Raw genomic sequence first — 23,763 nt, forward strand, 5'->3', positions numbered from 1 at the left:
GTTGTTTTCCTTTAATAGTAAACGGTAAGCAATAAAAAAGGGTAATATGTACAATATTATTTGTATTTTATAATAAATAAGGTCAGAATTTATCTATTGAATAAATTATTGCAAACAGTATTGATTGTCATTGGAACTTGACAATATTTATGTAAAGATTCAATACTCGGGGCTCTCTGCCTACTCCCAAAAAGATTTTGTGTGAACTTTAAAGAATTTTGCTATTTTAATATAATATTTTAAGGGATCCCTCCCTTAGCAAACAGCAAAGAGAATCTATCCAAAATAGTAATTATTATCATTTCCTCTCACAGATTAAGAATAAGCACCTCTATGGCTATAGCGTAAGTACTTACAAACTGTCGCGTCACTGCTCTAGAACACAAGTAATATACAGTAAGTGAAATATCATTAAATTAAAGTATACTTAGGAAGCGAGTTGAATTGCATCACGGATCTACATTGGGTTCAATGACAAGCTTCTGTACGTGTTATCACTTAACTTGAATCCCTACTTTCGCACATTTTGCGAAACAGTCCCTCTTCAAGTGGTTGACTTCTCGTTTGGTAATGAGAATGGAGTTTGATTAAATTTTGGTATCTACGAGTACTATAATGCCGTTTTGTCTTCATATTTTAGAGAATATATAGAGGATGAACATGTAAATAGCTTTGTGGGATATTGTCGACGCGTGTATCTAATTTGTAGGTACAAGTTAGATACTAAATCACTTGTAGTTAAATTAAGTAAAAACCATAATATTAATAATAATAACAATTGGGTTTTTATATAATTTGGAAAAGTAATCAAATCGATCTAGTTGATTTCCATTAACTAAGTAGGTACTACTAGTATTTTACAGTAGTAATTGTTTTTTGTAATCCCACTCGCGCTACCGGCATGAGCTGGCGGGGCCCCAGTGAGGGATGATAAATGAGTATGAAGCAGATCAGTTGGTCCAACGTGACAAATTTATCTAAAATTAACCACGATGTTTTCTAGGGGGAATCGCGTGGAGATCGACCTGTTAGGGAATACATTTCATTACTAACAATTCCTTTTAATAATTGTCCGAATTATACCGTAGACATGAGTACACTGTGCATAGTGCCCAGTTCGGGGTAAAAGAATCGTTAGTAACTGGAGCTAGCTGCCTGATTACTGACAATATATCCTTGAAATGCTCAGTCCGGGGGGAGGGGAAGGGATTGTTAGTAAGGGGTCTAACACCCCCATTGCCATTGCTACCCTAACAGATCGACCTCCATGCGATTCCGCCTGGAAACAATTGTGGTTAATTAGTGATGAATTCGTCACATTGGACTACTTGAGCTGCTTTCATCTTTATTTATTATCTTAGTCTCTCTAGTCTCTATTTCTATAGTTTATTCTGGAAAAAATGTTTCCATAATAATATTACATAATAATTACTTAATTTAAGTACTTGAAATCAAACTTGAATTTCATATTTAACAGATTGTTATCAAGTTTTCTTGATTCTAAGTTATTAAAAAAATCCCTACAGAGGCTGGATCTGTTAACTACGAAGTTCTTTGAGTTTGTTACGCGATTTATAATAAAATTTACACTTGATTGGATTTCTATTTCACTGGCTGCCTAAATATTGATCATGCAGATATTCCTGAATTATGAAACTCAGCAGGGTTCCGAGAATCAATCTTATTTGTTAATACGTGCTAATTAACTTATTAATATTCCCATGATAATACACTTCGCTGAAATTATACGAATTTGTATAAAGTTTATAGGGAGTTCATAGAAAGTTCAAAGTTCATAGAGAGGTGATCGAAAACCAGAAAGACAAAAAGTGTATTGGTATGGTATAGAAGTAACAGATTAGAAAATATAGACCATTATATAAGATTTTGGTGATGGACAAAGTATATTCAATTTTATTGGTGAGAAGCTGCAAAAAAGTAATGACATTATGAAATTGTTCCATAATACCTATTAGAAGTTTAGGAACTGCTGCCATACGCTGGAATACGTGAGCACGCAGATTAATCAAAACAAGGGATTGTTTAAAAAGTTCAAGGTGAAAGGTTTTAAATTTATACAATTTTAACAGTATTTTTTTCTGCATTTGTTTTTGTATCATTAGGTATCTATTTAAATTTCTAAAATTTTAATTGATAACTATGTACTCTATATTTTAATTGCGGGTATTTTTTTATGATAAGATATACATTTAAAATAAAGTTACAATGATTCCTTCATGTGTCAAACTTATAGATTAAGGATAGTACCTGCAAAGTCAAACTGGAATTTCTTCTATCTGAGAACATTAGATATGCCCAAATTCCGACTCTCTTGAAGTCAAAGCCTATTTACTAGCGCTTTGATCTTTCCTCATTCAATGTTAGGGTTAATTTGGAATATAAAATATGTGAGACATGGAAGGGCACATATAATATATAAAGCACACATTTTTTTAGTGACTTCAAAAGGACGAAAATTTTAATACGTATTTTTTTGGTGTATGTTATGCAATATTTTTGCCGGTACTGAACCGATTTTGATATTTTTTCCTGCAATCAGTAATGCTTTTTATTTCGTGTCATACATATTCCCTGATGATTAAACAACCTGCTTTTGTTACCATTTCTCTTTAAGGAATTAAATCTTGCTTATTTTCTATACTTATAATAAATGTGTCAGAGAGGTCAATTCTGCACATGAAATATATTTTGAAAATAACTATCAGGGGGTGATAAGTGATCGATACTGATGCCAAAAATGCAATCAGTAAAATTTTTGTCTGTCTGTCTGTCTGTATGTTCGTTATAGAAACAAAAACTACTCGACGGATTTTAACGAAACTTGGTACAATTATTCTTCATACTCCTAGGCAGGTTATAGTATACTTTTCATCACGCTACGATCAATAGGAGCAGAGCAATGAAGGGAAATGTTGAGAAAACGGGAGAAGTTACTCCATTTTTAAGCTTCCGTCGCGTGTGCAGCCTTAATGGCCACTTTTTGAAATGTAATAATGTCCACCCGTGCGACCGCCGGGACGGGCTGCTAGTTGTGAAATAAAATGTACTTGGAGAGACTTGTATCGACATGTTAAATTAAATATGAAAATTTTTAACGTTCACCGGTACCGTGTATTTTTTAAACTATAACTAGTCTAAGGACGCACAACGGCCCAAATGAGAGGCTAAGTGCGGAAAACAGAGTCTTTCTTACATTACAACTAGTCTAAGGGGATTGAATATCTCTTAATTTTTTTAAAAAGCGTAGATCCGCCAAAATGCAATCGAGCGAGGCGTTGTAAAGTCACATAACCATCGTGGAAAGTACACTATCCTGTATGTTACATATTTATTGCATTCTGTAGGTAGCATGTATAAATCCCTTCCATCTCGATTGTGTACTGGTATTTTACTTACACAATTCGCTTGGTGCCCGAAGGCGAATTCTTCACCATAATATAGTGATTCAAGGGTACCGGATTGTACGGCGCGGAACAATGTATTTTATGGTTATCGATAAAGACTGTTGCGACTGTATTAACAATCACTTCGCTCTTATACAACAATTAAAAATCATGGCAATCGTGATATGATGAAATTTGAACGCATCGGCCATGGTTTTAAGATTCTAGAAATATGAGCATAAATCGCTTTTTATAGTATTATACCTATATATTTTCCTGTTCAAGGGAAACAAGGAATATATCTTGTATAAAATATAACGAATAAAAATATTATTCACCATATCATGTTGATGACATTGCCAGTATATTATTTTTAATGTGTTATATGAAAAAAAGTAAAGCGAAATATGAGTTTATAACAAAATACACATTGCGTGGTGTCATCTTGAAAAGCTCGAAAGTAGATTGCAAAATACACATTATATAACAAATCTATATATTTAATATTATGGAAGTTGTGATTGTAATATTTGTTTTTGTTTATGTAAAATTAAATAAAAGCTAGTATTGAACAAGTAAGTTTTATTTATCTTTTGTTATTTAACAATATTAATGAAATTTGTTTAGATCAGACATTTAAGTTTGCAAGAGTTGTGAGTAAATTTAAATCGCTTGTTAGTATTTCGACATTGGAGTTCACTGAAATTTGATTTACTACCTAGGTATGAAAGAGATTATGATAATTAATGCAGTATTGCGGTACTTACCATGTTGATCTGGGGGGAAAATATGGGGCTCAGTGATAGTTTTTAATAGTTTTATTGTGGAGAAGGGGGGGGGGGCAAGGTATTGTTAGTAATACAGAATACCAATCGCATTGCTGGCAATATATCCAGTCAGGTCGACTTCGACGTGGCCCCCCTGGCAACTATCGTGGTTTCAGGTGTATTCATCATCCCGACTATTCATAACTGACGTGTCTTTTTATTCTCACCTATCATCTTTCACTGGTGCCCCGCTAGCGCAGGCGGGGTTACAATTACATTATCATCAATTAAAAAAAGGAATCGGCATCATTGCTAAAAATATGTCAGGTCGACCTCCATTCGGTTCCCCCTGGAGATCATGGTAATTTCCTGTCAATTTGTCACAATGGGCTTGAGGAGATTTTGCCAGTAGTTGCCATATTTGGCAACCGCAGTTTGGCTTTGGTAATGTTTTAAGAAGATCGCTATTGTCCTTCCCTCGACCATTAAGTTCCCTTAGTGACTTTTTACGACACCCACGGGCAATATATGTCAATATCGCACATACAATTTATTGCCATATAAATAAGAGATTAGATTGGAACATATCTAGAGTATTGTTTTGCATTAATGATTATTTTCCTTTGAAAAGAAGGATTTTTTATTTATTAATATTTTTTTTATCTTTATTGCACCATAAACAAAAATATACAATGACAAATGAATAATTCAAGTGAAATACAGTAACATAAATACAGATTGAAATATACACATAAAGGTAAAAAAAGCGGTCGCTAGGGCAATCTCTTACAGACAACCTTTGGTTAAAGGAAAACAAATAGAAGATGGGAGGTGGCTCAAGAGTGAATTAATAATTTTTCGTTTTTTTTTTATTACAACACAAGGGGCAAACGAGCATGCGGCTCACCTGATGGTAAGTAACTACCGCCGCCCATGGTCACCCACAACACCTACGGCATTGCAGGTGTGCTGCCGGCCTTTTAAAAGGGAATATGCTCTTTTCTTAAGGGTTATGTTGTCGTATCTATTCGGAAATACTGTTGCTGGAAGTTGATTCCAAATAGTGGTTGTGCGTGGGAGAAAGTGCCTTGAAAAACGCACGGTGGAGGACCGCCACTCGTCCAGATGGTTGGGATGAAATTTTAGTTTATGGTGGGTTGTACGATGGTGAAAATCAGTAGCAGGTATCAATCCAAACAATTCTTCAGAGCACTCCCCATGATAAATTCGGTAGAAGATGCACAGAGATGCAACATCTCTACGCAGTTTCAGTGGGTCGAGCCGGACAATAAGACGCTGATCGTCATCAATTCGAGCTGCCCGACTTTGGATGCGGTCCAACGGAAGGAGTTGGTACTGTGGCGCTCGTAGCGCGCTTTGTGCATAAAATACAAAAACCTGTAATGGATTTTTTATTTATTTGCCACCTGCAATAATTATTAATGTGTAACATATGCACATCAAATTTTTTGCCTGTTAAATTAACAAACCTAGTTAAAATCGGCTTAGTAATGCAAGACAGCGTACATTGTAATTCATAGGTAGTTAACATAATGATCCGACAAATTTAGGGTAATAAAAAATAAAATTATTCATGCGTAGACACAATTATAAGCTAAAATGAAAATTTTATCGAAAAAAAAACAAAGTATGCAAGTTCATTAAACAACTTGTAAATATCCGGTTTAACAACTGAAAAGAAGGTCACCCTTGTATGAAGTGACAGGGCAGCATTACTCAATGAAGCTTTAGTCACGTGAGTAAAACCAGAGTAACCTCAGTATCACGTGCTTTTATTTAGCTGTTGTTGCTTTAAATTTATTAAATAGGTATTTACTAAACTATAAAGCTTGCCACTACATACCAGAATACAATGTTGGTGCTGCAACTTTGTCTAGTTACTTAGGTAACTAATGTTTCATAGTAAGTAAACAGTACTAGTACTTAAGTAGTTGTAGAGAATGTGAGAAGTTTTGGAACCGAACGGAATCTTATTCATGGACGGTCAAGTTACGAATTTATGTACGATTATATTATTAATAAACTTTATTTCGTATATAAATGTACTTACATATTATTTTTATTATATCTAGAAACTAAGAGCAAAAATGAGAGGATCTAGAATCTAATCCATCAGTTTGTTTAAGTCAGTTCCTTTTTCTATTGAAACTGTTTTTGAAAAACATATTAGAATATCATTAGTATAAAATTATTTATTTATTCATTAAAATAGTTATAACATTATGTTAGTAAAAAACAAATCAATGTTATAACCCAAGTGCTTACATACAAAATAACTTTAAATATTGGTACAAATATATACTTATATGTAAAAAAAGATAAAAAGAAACCACTATTCTGCGTATAAAAAGGTACGTAACAGATCGTCTCATGAAGTTGCATAAGTTGAATGTACCTATGTGTGCACTTATATGTGAATCCTCCATTATCCTTTATTGACACAGATGTCAATAAAGGATGACGTTAATGACGGAAAAAAAGAATAAATTCGATATTTATTTAAACTAAAATAATTTATGATATTTGATTTGTAAGAATTTTAAACAATTTATACAAAAAAGAATGTGAATAGGTATCTATATTTTTTGTAATGGATGATAATCGAATGGTTACCCTTCCTGCGCTATCGGTATACACTGGCAGGGTATCAGTGAGGGATGATAGGTGAGGATAAAGCAGGTTAGTTAGTCCACCGTGACGAATTTAACAATAAATCAACCATGATGGTTTTTAGAACCACGAGGAGGTCGACCTGACAGGGTATATTGCTAGCAATGGTACTACTAGTCCCCATTACTAACGATCCCTTCTCTCCCCAGGTATCTATATTAAATAGGATTAAATCGAAATTCTATCAGTGAAAGTAAGCATTTTTCCAATGAAATTATCTCGTAAATGGGTCGAAAAACGGCGAAAAGTTTTGAGTCTCCTGCAGATTTATAATATTTCCTATTTCATTGAGCCAATTGGAAATATATATATATATATATATATATATATATATATATATATATATATATATATATATATATATATATATATATATATATATATATGTGTATATAAATTTGTTACATATTAGTCCTGTAGTCTCGGCATAGAAAGCGCAGTCCCATCCTTTACTGTGAGTGTCGTAAGAGGCGACTAAGGAAATTTGTTAAGAGATAACAAATGCCTAACTGCGGTTGCCAATCCGCCTGCCAAGCGTGGCAACTACTATTGGCAACAACTACTGGCAAAACCGTTCTGGCCATTATGGCGGAGACCTATATTCAGTAGTGAACATTTAACGACTGATATGATGATGATGATCAGTATGTTACATAACTCATTAAATAATTTGTTTTCCTTATTTTTATACTGGTTAGAGTAGGCTATATCGTTTTTATGTTGTCGCAGCAGTAAGCAATAAAACCAGTTGCGTTTATTACTACAGGTCGTGATAGCGCCTGATCATAATCATAAGAATGTGTTACGTCAAATCCGCTCTGATCGGTGCACTGATTGTTCTGGTTGTAATATTGTCATTTGTCTCACTTTTGAACTTGGTTATTACTAGGGTTGTCAACTGCATCCTATAGGCACAAATGATAAAGAACTTTAAAGAATACTTGATTTCTATTTTTCAATCGGGACATACAAAGTTTTTTGTTATATCACTGCATTTTTTGTTATATTTAGATTTAAAACTATTTTCTTATAGACTTTACATGTTTATAAAAAGAAACACAATCGAAATCGTAGTTAAGCAAGTCGATTTTAATTGAAGACGGTGTGCATCTATTGCGGCGGGACATGGAAATGCATGTAAAAAATACAAGAGGCCCCGTGAAACACAGGATGGTTGGCAACCCTAGTTATTACAGATTGTCTACCTTAACATGGTACGTCCCTCCAATTTGAATGTGTGTGACCATATATAGACGTGTTGCTCTGTTTGTGATTGTAAGGTAACATTTGCAGTAGCGGTCCGGCCAGAAGAATATTATATTCCTAGGTCGATACCTTGTAAATGTTTTTCACATATTCACATATTTTTAATATTTTGGATTTTTGAGAGACCTGCCATGTTGTTGACAATCAATAGCTACTTATATTGATAATAGAAAGTACGCAGATATAAACATAACACCATTTCCTAGAATATCCATAAGTAGGTTTTTTCTATATTTGTTCTAGGTGACATGGCAAACGTTGTTTTGCTCCCTATAGGTCACTTATCGGGGTAAAAACTATTTTATCAAAAACCCGTATCTCTCAATTTGGGGCAAAGAACAGGATACTTAAAAATTTTAATAAAAATCTGTTAAATAGTTTTGGAGATGTTTACTCCCATGAATTCTTCAAGGGGGGGGGGGGGGGTAAAGAGGTTTCTTTAGAGTCGACGAGCGCGTACTACCCCTGGTATTGCAGGCATTCATAGGCTGTGATAACCACATACTATCAGGTGGGCCACATGCTTGATTGCCACCTCAGTGGTATAAAATATATATATATATATATATATATATATATATATTAAATATAAAAATAGCATGAACGGTTGGTTAACGGCTTGTTATAAGATTCACAAATATAATTAAATTATGATAATGGTAGATAATGAAACTTTTAGATACTTGCATGGTTTTTTTTTATTTTAAACTAACTATTTTATATTATTTTATTTTAAACTAACATGAATATGCACGAATAGACACAAATGCTCCTAGTATAGTATAACTTCCAAGCCGAAACCTGGTGATGATGATGGTGATGAATTTATGTATAAAACTGAACAACTTTCATTAAGAAGTAAATTGAAAATTGGTAAAAATATAAAAATCATTGTTATATCTTCCACAGATAGATATAAAACTGACCACATAACAGCTCAGTTCAATTTCATACACAAAATATGTAGTCACACAGATAGATAGATAACACGAGTATAATTTAAAAAATGTCTTTGAATTTTATACTGTTATTACATCAGGCTAAATATAAAATGGAAGTTTAATAATCTTTTTCGTTGACAAAATAGAATTATCAACTTTTAGATCAACATTTATCGAGTTTGTAAAAGCTATATCATCCCTTCTGATTTATACTTTTAGCTTTTGTTGTATACGTATACCAAAAAATGCTAGAAAGTTTTAAACCGAGTTTTCTGTGTATGAATAGCGATATAAACGAGATAATTATATTAGTGTCAACTTTTTACATATATCACTATTCATCCCCGAATGAAAGACCAAGAAAAGCAAATAATCAATTTAGATGCTCTATATATATATATGAAAAGAATTGCTATCGATCTGTCAATACAAGTTGAACAAACACTAATGTGTCTAGAAACTTTGAAAATTTGCATATATTTTTACACACCCTAAATCATAAATCCCTTGTGAGAGGATGACTAGAATTCATCAAAAAAGTAATAAAAAAGAGAGGTTTTAGAAAACGCGTATTTCAGATCAGAGCTGGACACAAATTAAAAGTAAAAAAAAAAAAGATATTTGTCCATTGCTGAACATTGGTTTTCTCTTATTAGGCTTTTCTTATTCTCTATTAACTACCGTGATGATAGTGATTAAATAGCTTCGTTTGATAGAAAAGCTTTATTAGAACCATTTCTCTTTTTACTATACTTTTCTATATACCTAATGAAAGATAGCATGTGACATATAGTACATATAGTTTTTAATTAGGTCTTAATTATGGTCGCAGAATAATCTAGTTTCAAATAAACCTTTCCGGCCTGTCACAACGTAATAATGGTTGTATGGTTGCATATTCTAAAACAATGTAAGTAATATAGCTCAGCTACAGTGGAGATAAGGCGTTGAGCAAATGCGTTTAATGACATCCTCTCACCCTAAATACCAAAGCAAATTAAAAATGCATGTAATATTTAAGCAATATAATTATTAGGAGTACAAATAAGTTTCCGCCGTTTTATTGTGGATGGCGCGGCACGGAGTTTCGGTTAGCTTTCGCAGATGATAACCGGCTTAAAAAATAGTTTCGACATTCAAGACCAACATAACCTATTAATATTATTGATTTGATATTGGTAAAATATAATTTTTATAACTTGAAAATGTCAAAATTTGAGCCAAATAAGCGTCATTTGCGGGAAATATTAATTTACTTCTTTAATTTAAAGAAATCTGCTGCTAAGGCGCATCAATTGCTCGTAGAAGCATATGGTGAGGGTGCTTTGAGTGAGAGAACGTGTCGAGAGTGGTTTCAAAAGTTTAAAAACGGTGATTTCGACGTAGAAGACAAAGATCGCAGTGGAAGGCCAAAAATTTACGAGGATGCAGAATTGGAGGAATTATTGGAGGAGGATTCATCTCAAACACAAAAAGAACTTGCTCTAACATTAGAAGTCACTCAGCAAGCAGTCTCACATCGTTTAAAATCATTAGGAATGATTCATAAACAAGGAAATTGGGTTCCGTACGAATTAAAGCCGAGAGATATTGAACGCCGATTATGCTTAAGTGAAATGCTGCTAGCTAGACATAAAAAAAAGGGTTTTTTACATCGTATCGTAACTGGTGATTGGATACATTATGACAATCCAAAAAGAAAAAAATCATGGGGATTACCTGGCCACGCGTCAACATCAACAGCAAAACCGAATATTCACGGAAAAAAACTTATGCTGTGTATTTGGTGGGATCAGCTAGGTGTAGTGTATTATGAGTTGCTTAAAGCGAAACAATTACTGGAGCCCTCTATCGAACACAATTGATGAGATTGAGCCGAGCTCTGAAAGAAAAACGCCCTCAATACTATTCTAGACACGAAAAAATTATTCTTCTGCATGACAATGCTCGTCCACATGTTGCGGCTCCCGTAAAAAGTACTTGGAAACACTTGATTGGGAAGTGTTACCCCACCCGCCGTATTCACCAGACATTGCACCGTCCGATTATCACCTGTTTCGGTCCATGGCACATGCTCTGACGACGCAGCGGTTTACATCTTATGAGGATACCAAAAATTGGGTTGATTCGTGGATAGCCTCAAAAGACAAGGAGTTCTTCAGACGTGGAATTCGAATGCTGCCTGAGAGATGGGAAAAAGTGGTTGCAAGTGATGGGCAATATTTTATATAAATCTATATTACCGTTCTTCTATAATAAATATTTAATTTGTGTTAAAAAACGGCGGAAACTTATTTGTACTCCTAATATAATATACCTATAGGTCATTCATTATGGTGTCTCTCAAGCAATTTAATGATAGATTAACTGATTTACAAAAAGTACATTTTAATAACATTCTGAGTTAGTGATAAGGTCTAGTGATAAGATTATTTTGTACAAATTAAATATCGGGTTCAATTTGTAATTAAGTTAATCTGGGAGATAATATTTTGTAATTGATTTCAGGTTTGTTTATACAAATTAAGCGAATTAACTTAAAATAGCATCTCGTGAAATTTCGATTCTAGTTATACCTATAGTCTGTTTTATAGGATTCACTGAAAAAGTAAATAAGTGTTATTGATATTATTATATAAACGCTTTTTAAATGAAATTAGTAACAAATCTAGACATTCAATCAATTTTTGATTAGTATTATACAATAATTGAACATCAGCAAACTGTCTGGGCTAGGTATACCCAAAAATCCTACAACGACCTCAGTATTCAATATAATAATGCATACAGTTGTATTGTTGGGGATTGCCACATTTTTGTAGTGCATCGGGGATGTTTGCATAAGCGCACGTCGAATAGATTTATGCCACAATGCGTAAAAGATTTATTGTAAGATGTACTAATATTAGGCTAAGATTATGTTACTAACAAATTGGGCCATTGTAACTTGTAATAATAAAGATTATTATTATGATTTACATTTTCAACAAAATTCATACCTCTCTTAAGAAAAGGAGATGGCAACCTAACTCCCGACAGAAGCACAGTCGGCCGAGGTTCAGTGCCTAAGGAGAGAAATCAGCATACGAGTACTATGTGAGTAGTAAGAGCACCGCTTTCTGCATCTTTCCCGGGAGTGAGCCGCTTCGGAATGTTGAATTTCGGAATGAATGTTTATGTCTGTGCATGTACTCAGTGTTGGTAAGGGCTGACCAACCCGAAAGCATATATCTGAGTGACTATCCGGGATGACGACGGAGTAGCCTCAGTGCCATCTTTCAGAATATGCTTTCGTTAATTGTTCTTACGTTAATTATTATTAAGTTCTGTGGAACGAGCATTCATCATGGAATAACGTATAGAATATGTAAATAAAGATGACGCATATAGAATAATAAATATAGGGTGAAAACGAGAGCATTAGCATTCTTTTAAAAGAATATTATATAATATATGAAATAGAGGAATTTTCCTTTTTGGGTATATAAAGAATATTAAACCTTTTATATTAACATAACGTGTCCAGTTGTCAAGTCAGACAGAATACAGAACTAAATTGAATAGATTAAGGACAGTATCAAAAGATATATTTACGAGTGTTATATTGAAAAAAAATTCGATTTAGCTCTATTTATTTGGAATCTCTTTGGTTAACATATAATTACTCATCATAGAAATGTTTGTTTAAATGAACAGGTTTTGTTATTCGTTTGAAAATTAAAACAAAGAGGGTTCCCAATTTTTAAACTAATTTGCATATGCAAACTCTTGAATAGAAGATGTAATGTTACGCAAATGGTTAGCAAATGTATTTTTAAACATAGAACAAATATAATTTACGTGTGTAAGAATTATCATAACATGGCAAATAAACAGCCACGATAACTTTTATATTAGGTTATATAGACAGGCATCAATTGTTTAGAAAAATTGCCCGTAAATTTTTTTTGGAATATTATTGCCTTATACGTACTTAGATCACTATCACTATCACTATCACTACATAGTTTGAAACAAAGTCGCTTTTCATCTGTCTGTCCCTATGTATACTTAGATCTTTAAAATTATGCAATGGATTATGATGTGTTTTTTTTTAATAGATAGAATGATTCAAAAGGAAGGTTTATATGTATAATACATGCGTAATATAGTAGAGAAACACTGATAATTTTAGAGGTTTCTAATGTGATGTTATATAGTGTGCACCCGTGCGAAGCCAGGGCGGATCGCTAGTTAAAATATAAAAGTATACGTTTTTGTCTATATTTTTCAATTAACTTTATTGTTGCTGTTGCACAGTTGTGTTAACTATCAAGTTCGAATTATGATAAATGTGAATTTTCAAAATCAATAAATATTAACAAACGTTACATTTTAATAACAATACGATTGTAGCAGATGTCTTTTTATTATAATTTATTTCTTATCGCTGACGTTTTCTTTAATTAAATGATTTTGAGGCGAATTAGTTTTCTTTTATAAACACTCGTGGGAACAGATGCGGGCCATTGATGCAAATTGGGTTATATTCCGCGTCCGGAAAAAGCCTTTAAAACATCTATTACCCCATAAACCGTAGTTATAAACCTTATCTTGTTTTCTTGAGGCGAATAATAATAAATTCTAAAAAGTGTCAGCGTTAAAATGAGAAATGGCGTGCAAGATTTGCTGCGGTAAGTGATTTTTAATATTTGACTTCAAATGAATTTTTGGTGACTTATCCAAGTTTCAATAATAAAATAGAAAATGTAATATAAAATGTCAATTGCTCGGTCCTTACTCAGGATTACATGTTATGAGAAAGCAGAAAAAGATCTCCAGATAAACTACAAAATACATATATTAGAGAAAAATCTTCAAATGTTAGTTTCCTAAATTAGCTCGACCGTGAATAGAACTCGGGATTTTGTTTACACTAAGCAACGTACCTACTATTGTACCACGGACGTTGTGAAGATAGGAAAAGAATTAGGTATACTTAAAGCAAAGCTTTATTTAATGCTATGAATACTTATTTATCAACCTGTATAATAATTATGACCGTGTGGTTTGGCATAAAATAGGCCAACCCTTTCCGTTCCTGTGGGTGTCGTAAGAGGCGACTAAGGGAGGGCGAGGGATGCGCAGCAGCGTCCCTCTTTAAACATTTCTAAAGCCTGACTGCAAATGCTAATCCGCCTGCTAAACATGGCAAGTACTGGTAAAATCCTCAAGGCGGAAGCATATGTTTAGCAGTGGAGAGTTAAAGGCTGACATAATTTGATTAACATGATTGATGTTTTTTTTTTATGGGTGAAAATGGTATGGCAACCCCGCCCGCGCTAACGAGATATACTGGCGGAGCACCAGTGAAGGGTGATAGATGAGAATGAAAACAGGCCTGTTAGCCCATCATGATGAATTCATCAGGAATTAACTATGATAGTTTCCAGGAAGAACCATGAGGAGGTCGACATGGTTGGGTATATTGCTAGCAATGGGATTCTCAGTCTCCATTACTTACAATCCCTTTCCCCCCCATGATTCATGGTTATCAATCGTGTTGGTGCTAATCTGTTATTGTATTTGATGAAAAAATAAAACAGATAAAGCTTTTTGGTTTTATACTAAGAGGATAACATTTTTAGGATTCCAACATTTTTGGAAAATAATTCTGAAATTGAGATGCAAATTCCTATATGGTACACTTGTTATATTTTATTTTGGGGATTTGAGATATGATACTAGTATCCTTTTGCATCAATATAATTAATAAAAAGATAAATGTGAATTAAGTATTTCTTAATATAAAATGATTTCTGCTTTGGTTTGTGCGGACGAACCAGAGTAACAAATCATAATATGAATGAATAAAATATAAATAAATTAAAACGTGACTAATATTGTGGTTCACACGAAAAAATAAATAGATAAATGTGATCAACATTGAGCTGTGATTACATAATTGTAAATATAATTTGTTTACAGAATATTAGGGTATGTAAACACTGAATGCAATTTTGATACTTGTGTGTAGGTATATCCCCGCCTATAGATGGTATATATTTCAACTGTCACACTGCGCGCGCTTTAGTTCATTGAAGGTGCTGTGTTGTTGTTGCGGTGGTTGCCGCGTGCGCATGCTGATCGAATATTCAAACAAATGTTTGTCTAAGTACGTTGCGGATTTTACTAAATGTGTTTTTAAGTAATTGGACTTCACTTGGATTTTTGGTAAGTAATTTGAGTGGTTATATTTTTATGAATGTATGTCTTGTTGCTATTTTATATTTGTAAATTTATAAAAATAAATACTTTAGATATATATTGAAAATATTCACATAATAATAAAGATAATAAATATATAAAAGAAATATAAAAAATAATAAAATAAATACTTTTTCTCCTCTACTTAAAAGTTTTTTTGGAAGAGATTGATTTAGTCACATATAATATAACTAGCGTTTTACTCGGTATTTCGTACGCTTGGATTTCAGAATTAGAATAAAAAAGAAGTAAGTTATGTTAAAAAATACTTACACCAGATTTTAAGTTAGACCAAATGTGAAAGTCGCAATCAATTTAGTGTAATAGTTTTTACGTGATGCCTGAACAAACATACAGACAGGCAGACGAACAAAATTAAATCGGTCGTATTAAGATTCCTATATTAATTTCCCTCAAATATCTCCCATGCACAGACATCGTTTACTTATATTATATTATTATATTAGTGTAATGAGATACGATGAACTAAAAAGGCAGTCTATGTAGTTTAATAATAAAATATGTAAATAGTATTATTCCACAAAGTGGCAAACGAGCATACAGCCTGTCTGATGGTAAATAAATTAAAACCTGATGTAATAAAAAAATGCAATTAATTATTTGTATTTATGGTAACTTAGGCACAAAAATAATTTAAATTAAATTTTCCTGATGGTATTTTCCTAAATAATTTTGCGTAAAAATTTATGTTTAAATGTTTTTGATAACTATATTAGATTTTCTATTAATTAAAAACATGTATTATAGATATATAGAATATTTAAATTTTATTATAAATTCCCTTTATTTTGGTCCAAAATCTTCTCATAAAGTTTTTTTTAAGCAATTTAAAATTGCAAACAAGCTGACGTCCCGCCAGATTGTGGTAACCGTCACCAATAGTCATGAATCATGAACATAACAGAGTATACTGTGACGTCCATGATTCGATGAAGTTCGTATAAAACACATTATACATATATTTATGTACGCAATAATTACAGTAACTTAGAAAAAAATATTTCACAAATTTATTTTATTTATTGATTTATGTGTATCGTTCTTCTACTCGTTTTTAGGTTTTGTACCAAAATTATATAATATAAAAGAATGTTTTTGATGTTATGTCGTCATTCCGTCTCTGTTGTAAAGATCCTGTTCGACTGACCATCTGTTATCTAATTAAATTCGTATTCAGATAAGCCTAACGAGCTGTGAAAATCGATCAAAATATTTGTATTACGGGGATCGATTGAAAAGTTACCTAAATTTATGAAACAAATATTGCAAAACGTTTAACCCATAAACAACTGAAAACTTGTATAAATATAGTAATTAAAGATATTAATCGCCACTAGGTAAGTTACATTTATATGTTTTAAATTATGAACTTTATGTTATGTATTTATAAAGTACTTATTTAGATAGGGTCAGTGAGATGTAGGTTTAAATTATAGAAACAGTGTAATTGCGTTATTTTGAAATCAGTGTAAACTAAAAGGAAATTGAATAGCATCTAAAGCTATAAATGACTAAACCAGTGTTAATATTAAGAAATCATACCAACGCTTATGATACATATTTATTGTTTTGACCATTATCGTCGTATTTCGGTTTGTTGTAATAATTGAAATGCCTTTTCCATTCCATCTGACTTCAAAAAGTTAAAATATTTTTATAAGTATATATTTTTGCGTGTTATATATACACCTATCTTTATTGTTACGTAATGTCATTGGCAATTCTATACTAATTTTTATAAATCTTTTTGCAAGCGACAGAGTTGACTTCTGAGTTGGTTCCTTACCTACAAAATTATAATTGGTTTTTTATGGAACAAAATCTTATGCAAATCTTATGCAGTAATAAATAAATAGCTGCCCCAAAATATTAATTAAAAAGTGATAAATTGACAAATTCTCAATTTAAATTAGGCGTCTACTAATTTCTTTGACTTTAACGATATGACTATTGTATTATTAATTTAAATTTTATAATGAAATTAAGTAAATAAAATGTTCAGACAAAGAAAATAAATTTATACAAAAGAAGGTAAAAAGTTAAAAGTGTATACAAAAGAATACAAACAAGTATGAATTGCGAGAATTATGTATAAAGGAATTATTGAACTTGACTAATGCATTTTCCCATTGTTAAATATATACAAATAATATAAAGTACTATTAGATAACTAAATAAAAAGCCGGTCAAGAGCGAGTGGGACTCGCGCAACCAGGGTTTCGTATAGAATGACATTACTTTTTGCCGAATTTCATGATTCTTGGTCAACGGGAAGTACTTTATAGGTTTTGATGCTCTTTGCGAATGTCAAAATATGTGCTATAAATGAAACATAAACAGCCACATCTTTTGATTGCGTCGATTTAGAAGATTGATTTTTTCACTGCTTTAAGAGATTGCAAACCTGAGAATTTGAATTTAATTTCAACTTGATACCTCCACGTGTTCCTAAGAAAAAGGGTTAAGGGACAGATGGACGGACGGATAACGAAGTGATCCCATAAGGGTTCCGTCCTTTGGAGGTACGGAACCCTAAAAGAAGTTCAATTGATGATGATTTAAGTAAAATATTATAACGAATATTAAAATATTTCTGAAGTAAACTTCATTCATGAAATACTTTATCTATTATATATTTCTTGTGAATTTGCGTGCTTAGGTCTTCTAAGGTCACAGGAAAATCATAATATCGCTTTATATAGATTTATTGCTGATTTATACTGAATTATTGTTTAGGTTTTGTTATTCTTACAAAAGCCTTTCGCAATGGTCACTTAAATATTCTCAATGTACAGACATCACTTAATTACTGTTTTATTCAACGTATTGGCAGTAATAATTTATCTACTTATTATTTCGAATGATAAAATTATCATTCAGAGAATAGATTATGTCTTGAATAGTAATTATTTTTTAATTGTTATCAAATTATCTGAATCAAAATTATCAAATAAATATATTTCGTTGATGTCAGATTTTTTTGGAGAGTACTATTTTTTTCTGGTAAATATAAAAAATAAAAACACTTAAAAATATCATTATACGTAATAAGTATTTTTTTTAAACATGTAGGTATATAATAATATTTATTTTATATAATTCTATATATGTAGTTACATTTAAAAATTTATACAATACAAAATATTGTCTATTTATTTAAAAGAGATAAAAAAAATAAGGGAATTTTTTTCATTTAAAAATTGTACCTGTAATTGTACCTTTCATTTAAAAGTTGTAACTGTAGTCAAATATTGTAATATTACGTTTTGAATTTTAACAATTTTTATAAATAGTCCGTATGACTTACTATCTAAAAAAAATACGTGTTGAAATAATCTATGTGGCTATTTTATATGCCTATATCATCACGGTGTTATTCTCAGGGAATTGGTAGAGACAGTCGAATTTCACATCACGAGCTTCAATATTTAATATTTTATTCTACAAAAAAAAAACAGCTTTAATTGTCACAAAAATATATATAAAATCTATAGGCAATCAAACCCTATTGATTGTAAACTAGAATAATCAAAATTGGCACTGATCTGGTGAATATATTATTGCGTAATATATACATACATGTTACGAACGGTCTAATTCATTATAACGGTTTTGACAAGTATTATTTCTCATAATGATCCACCAGGAAATGTTTTTGGAAATAGAAAAAAAATATTCTAAATATATGTTTTATGCAATTTGGAATAAAATAAGATTACCCATGGGAACGTGAGATATCGGTTATAGAAAGGTAGAAATTGCGGAATTTACTTGTATGCTTTACCTATGCCAAAATACCAAGTCCATAATATATAGCGAAATTCAACTCAATGCTGTTGGAAAAAGGGTTCAATTTTAACTGTCAACAAAATTTTACAGACCCTGCTATAATGTGTATATATATGTGTTCACTATTTTATTGTCATAGTTTAGTCGGTTCTCCGTAAACGATGTCGAATATTTGCATTGGCATTCTAAGTTCGATGTTCTATAACATTTTAAGCTTCAATACCGGTACCAGAATGCACTTTAATGGAAGAAAACGTCAAGGATTTCAAGTAGTTATGGATGAGTTCTTAATATTGATTATCGGGTATTTTAAAGTACAAGATTATGTTAAAAGTAAATCTGATTAACTAATTCATATATTCAAGACTTCGAAAGAAAGAAATATTTTATTCAAACTTAAATTTAACCACTTTTGCTTAGTACACTTTTTTTATGTTTGGCCGTTCATTCGGAATGCATATTTCAGATTATGTGAGTTGGTCATATGAATCATATTTCCGTATGTGTTACATAGTGCATACCACACCTACGAAGTAATTACAATACTACTCGTTTACTTAGTGTTGTTATACAACATTAATGCTTATAATTATAAACGATTTATATACTTATATTTTGATTTGTTAGACAGGAGACTGTTCTTGAAGTTATAACTTCTTTAGGCATTGCATTGGGAATTTTTTGAGATGGGAACAAACCATTATACCCGCGATACCATTAGCATTATCGTAACTGACATCTCTGACGATTCAAAAATACACACGTAATTTTTCAATTTTTCACTTCTGTCGGCATTGGAGCGCCATTGTTTTCAATGAATGGTAATGAAATAGTAATTTTGCCTGCGCTAACGGTATATGGTGATGGGATACCAGTGAGAGATGGTAGGTGAGGATAAAAAGGTAGGTCAATTAGCCCAGTGAGACGAATACACTGAGACTTTACCACAATCGACTCCAAGAGGAACCACCCATCTTCCTCCCAAGGAGACTATTATTAGATGTACTAAACCTTAATTTTCTCTAATTTTCTACGAATGTCACCATCTTACTACTCTTAATCTATATCAGTTGGGGTCAGCTTAATATGTAAATGTAAACTGTTTAGCAATCATACATATAAACCTAAGTACTTATGATATTTTTTCTACTGATACTAATAATAAAAAAAAAAAAAAACTAATAATAAAAGTTTTCAAAGTAAAGGAATTAAAAATATCGATTTATAAGAATTGAAAAAGTATTGATTTGACAAGATTAGGCCTGCGAAATTTAGAAATTAAAAGGCTTGAAAATCAAAGTCGATTAGCATTACCTCCTCTCCCTGAAAAGAATGTTGATGTTTTTTTTTATACAACTTAGAACGGCAAATAAGCAAATGTTATTTTTCTCATAGAAATATGGGTTGAAAATCAAAAACAAAGTACAACTTCTAATACTAACTTGAGAGTTGGACTTGCCGTGTTATTTTTTATTTATTTCGTTATATTTTTTTGGGAAAAATGCAGTTTCACTACGTTGTTAAATTTTACCCTCTATATGTGCGATTGCGACGTCTATTGACAGTCATGTATGGTGATTGATGATATCATGTTACGTAATCTACATACAGCTGAAAAGAAAGCTGTATTAATTCAAACAATGTGAACACAGTGGTCGGTCACCAACACTGTTGCCCGCCATCAGTATGCGCGTATCGTTTCTTAAAAAGTCAATCACTTTTCCACACCGAATGCACTGTTGCAGGCCACAATGGTTCATTATTTATTACTTTCGCACGTTTTTCACCGGCACTGTTACGCCTCGGTAGGAACAAACGAACAAGTCGAATGTTGCGAAAGGTTTCGTACTTGCATTACTTTGAGAAGCTATTGTTCGATATTATACTTATATGATATTCAAATTGGTTAAGAAGAGAGTTGAACATATTAAATTCAAATAAATCGGATAGATTTCTATTATATAAAAAAAAAAAAAAAAATTGCTTGATATACTGTATAAAAATGGTTAGATTTTTTTAATGGATGATAATGGAATGAAAACCTCATCTGCGTTATCGGTGTACACTGACGGGAAACCAGTGAGGGATGATAGGTGAGGATGAAAAGGCAGTTCAGCATTATGGTTTCCAGGGATGATGGGTAGGTCAACCTGATAGGGTATATTGCTAGCAATGTGACTGGTAGTCCGCATTACTAACAATCCCTCCCCCAGGAGGAGGAGATATTAGGTTATTTTTTCAATGGATAACAATGAAATTGTAATCCCGACTAAGTTATCGGCATACGCTAATTACTGGATACCTGGGCAGTGAAGGATGATAGGTGAGTATGAAAGCAAGTGATCTATAGTGACGAATTCAACAAGAATTAACCACGAGAATTCTTCAGAGGGAAATGCATGGAGATCGACATGACAGGTTATATTGTTAGAAATGAGGCCACCTCCGTTACTAACCTCTTTTTCCCTATATTAGATTATAAAATTGATTTTTTGGTGAACTCAAAATTATATAAGACTATTTCTTAACATTAGCTTGTAACGTATTTAAAATTTCATATTCATATTTTTGTAGTATAATGATAATAAGTATAAGATAATGATTGAATAAGTATATAAAAAATAATGCCACTTGATGTTTTAGAAGTTAACTTCATTGTACTCCATCTAATGCAAATTTATTAATTTCCTAATTGGAAGTGTCACTGAAGAAATACTATTTCGGTTTAAGGTCATTAATTCTGATGTACCTTTCATGAAGCTTTTATACTTCAATGAATATAATAAATCACTGAAATCTAATTATAAATAATAAGTCATTCTTGAACAACGGTTATAGGTCATTAACAATGACCTTCACATAATTCTATTGATAATAAATGTCTTAACGTTATCTAATGACACTCAAATTTTTATTATTTCCTATGAATTAAAACTACATGAAAAGAACCAGTTTAAGTGACGATGTTACAATTTATAAATTAGGTACTAGATGCGCCCGCGATTTCGTTTGTTTGATCAAGATTGTTTTAAAACATTGATACCTATACGAAATTTCGTCAGAGGTTTTATAAACTTTAATAAAGAGGTTGACACAAATGCTTGTAACGTTATCTGTCTGAAATGAAACTTTTACCAATATCCTTAACGAAGGTATTTAAAAATTTTGAAAATATCAAGGTCGCGCTTACAAAACTCATGTTACATTTATATTAATGCGTAATATAATGATGAATGTGAAATTTAATTATATAGAAGGTTGTGAACTAATATATCGCATCTACACTCGTAAATCTATGAATATAAATATAAATGGGCTTCATTGAGCATCACTGTTTTTATCTAATGAAATATTTTCTAATTATTTAGTCAAAGAATCAGTAGGTATTTACCATTTGTATATTTATATTATTAGACTTAAAAAATATTCTATCTTATTTATGGATCGAGCAAAGTTTATCTGGTTGATATATTTAATCTGTCAAATTTGTTTATAAAATTAACGCACACAAAACCTTCTCTATGAATATAATTAATATTTAGATATTTTGGCTTCAGCTATAAATCACTTTAGAATTTTATATTTATTGGATTAAATAAATAATGGACAGTTATTCTTTATTGTTTCCTCTATAAGATTACCACAATAAATTTATTATAAATAGAAACAATTACAAGAAAATATGACACTAAGAAAACAATGAACGATCTCATCCAGGTAACCTTTGGATGGAGAAGAGTAATTTTATATAATTACTGTTGTATATCTTATATATAAAATTATCGTGTCACGGTGTTTGTTACCAAACTCCTCCGAAATGGCTTAACTGATTTTTATGAAATTTTGTGTACATATTGGGTAGATCTGAGAATTGGCCTACATCTATTTTTCATATCCCTCAATGATAAGGGTGACCCGCCCCCAAAATTTTATTTTTATTTTTTTGACATTTTTTTTATTATTATTTTATTTTGATTTAGCATTGAAAAAATACATACAAATTAAAATTTTCACACTTTTACGATCAACCCTTGTTTTTTATTCGCAATTTTTATATGCCGTAATAGGCTTGCAAGATGGCAATCGAATATAATAATTGTAGTAGGATATGGTATAACAACGTTTGCCGAGTCATCTAGTATATATATCCATAGATACCTGTGACATTAGAGAAATTGCAAACGTGTTGCCTTTTAGGAAGAAATATACGCTTTTTAAGAGTTTCAAAATAAGTTATCTTCATACAACGTTTCTTATAGAATTGGCAGCGTTTAAAACAACTATCTATTCTCATATATCATGTTTCATATACGTCATATATCGTTATATATCATTTCAACTTAATTCATGCATAGATACCAACAGATATAAACACGCTAATTTTCCAGACTTTTGACTTCCTTTTCAGATAATAAGAAACTATTTAATAATGGTAGATAACTTATTTTTATACGGTAGAGAGAAGTTGTTAGAATATTTTTATCCATATAGGGATTAACAACTAAGCTATAACATATTAAGAATTTGTTCCATGTAATTTAGAAATACTTGCACTCGCAAAAATTACATGTGTTGCATTTAGGTGTGCCAGTACTAGATCTGGGGACATACTGTCGTTATACAGATTTTAATTACAGA

General features: G+C 31.7%; 1 protein-coding gene across 1 annotated transcript in view; it reads left to right on the plus strand.

Annotated features, from left to right (window-relative positions):
• Positions 1–15,139: 15,139 nt before the first annotated feature.
• The window catches only part of LOC113519031 (peroxidase-like), a 96,191-nt gene continuing 87,567 nt past the window's right edge, over positions 15,140–23,763 (plus strand). Inside the window, exon 1 of the mRNA XM_052892715.1 lies at positions 15,140–15,282. The gene's annotated coding sequence lies outside the window, so the exon portion shown is untranslated. The remainder of the gene's footprint in view (positions 15,283–23,763) is intronic.

Source organism: Galleria mellonella, unplaced genomic scaffold (genome assembly GCF_026898425.1).
Source record: "Galleria mellonella isolate WM207_F2 unplaced genomic scaffold, CSIRO_AGI_GalMel_v1 utg165, whole genome shotgun sequence".
NCBI lineage: Eukaryota > Metazoa > Arthropoda > Insecta > Lepidoptera > Pyralidae > Galleria > Galleria mellonella.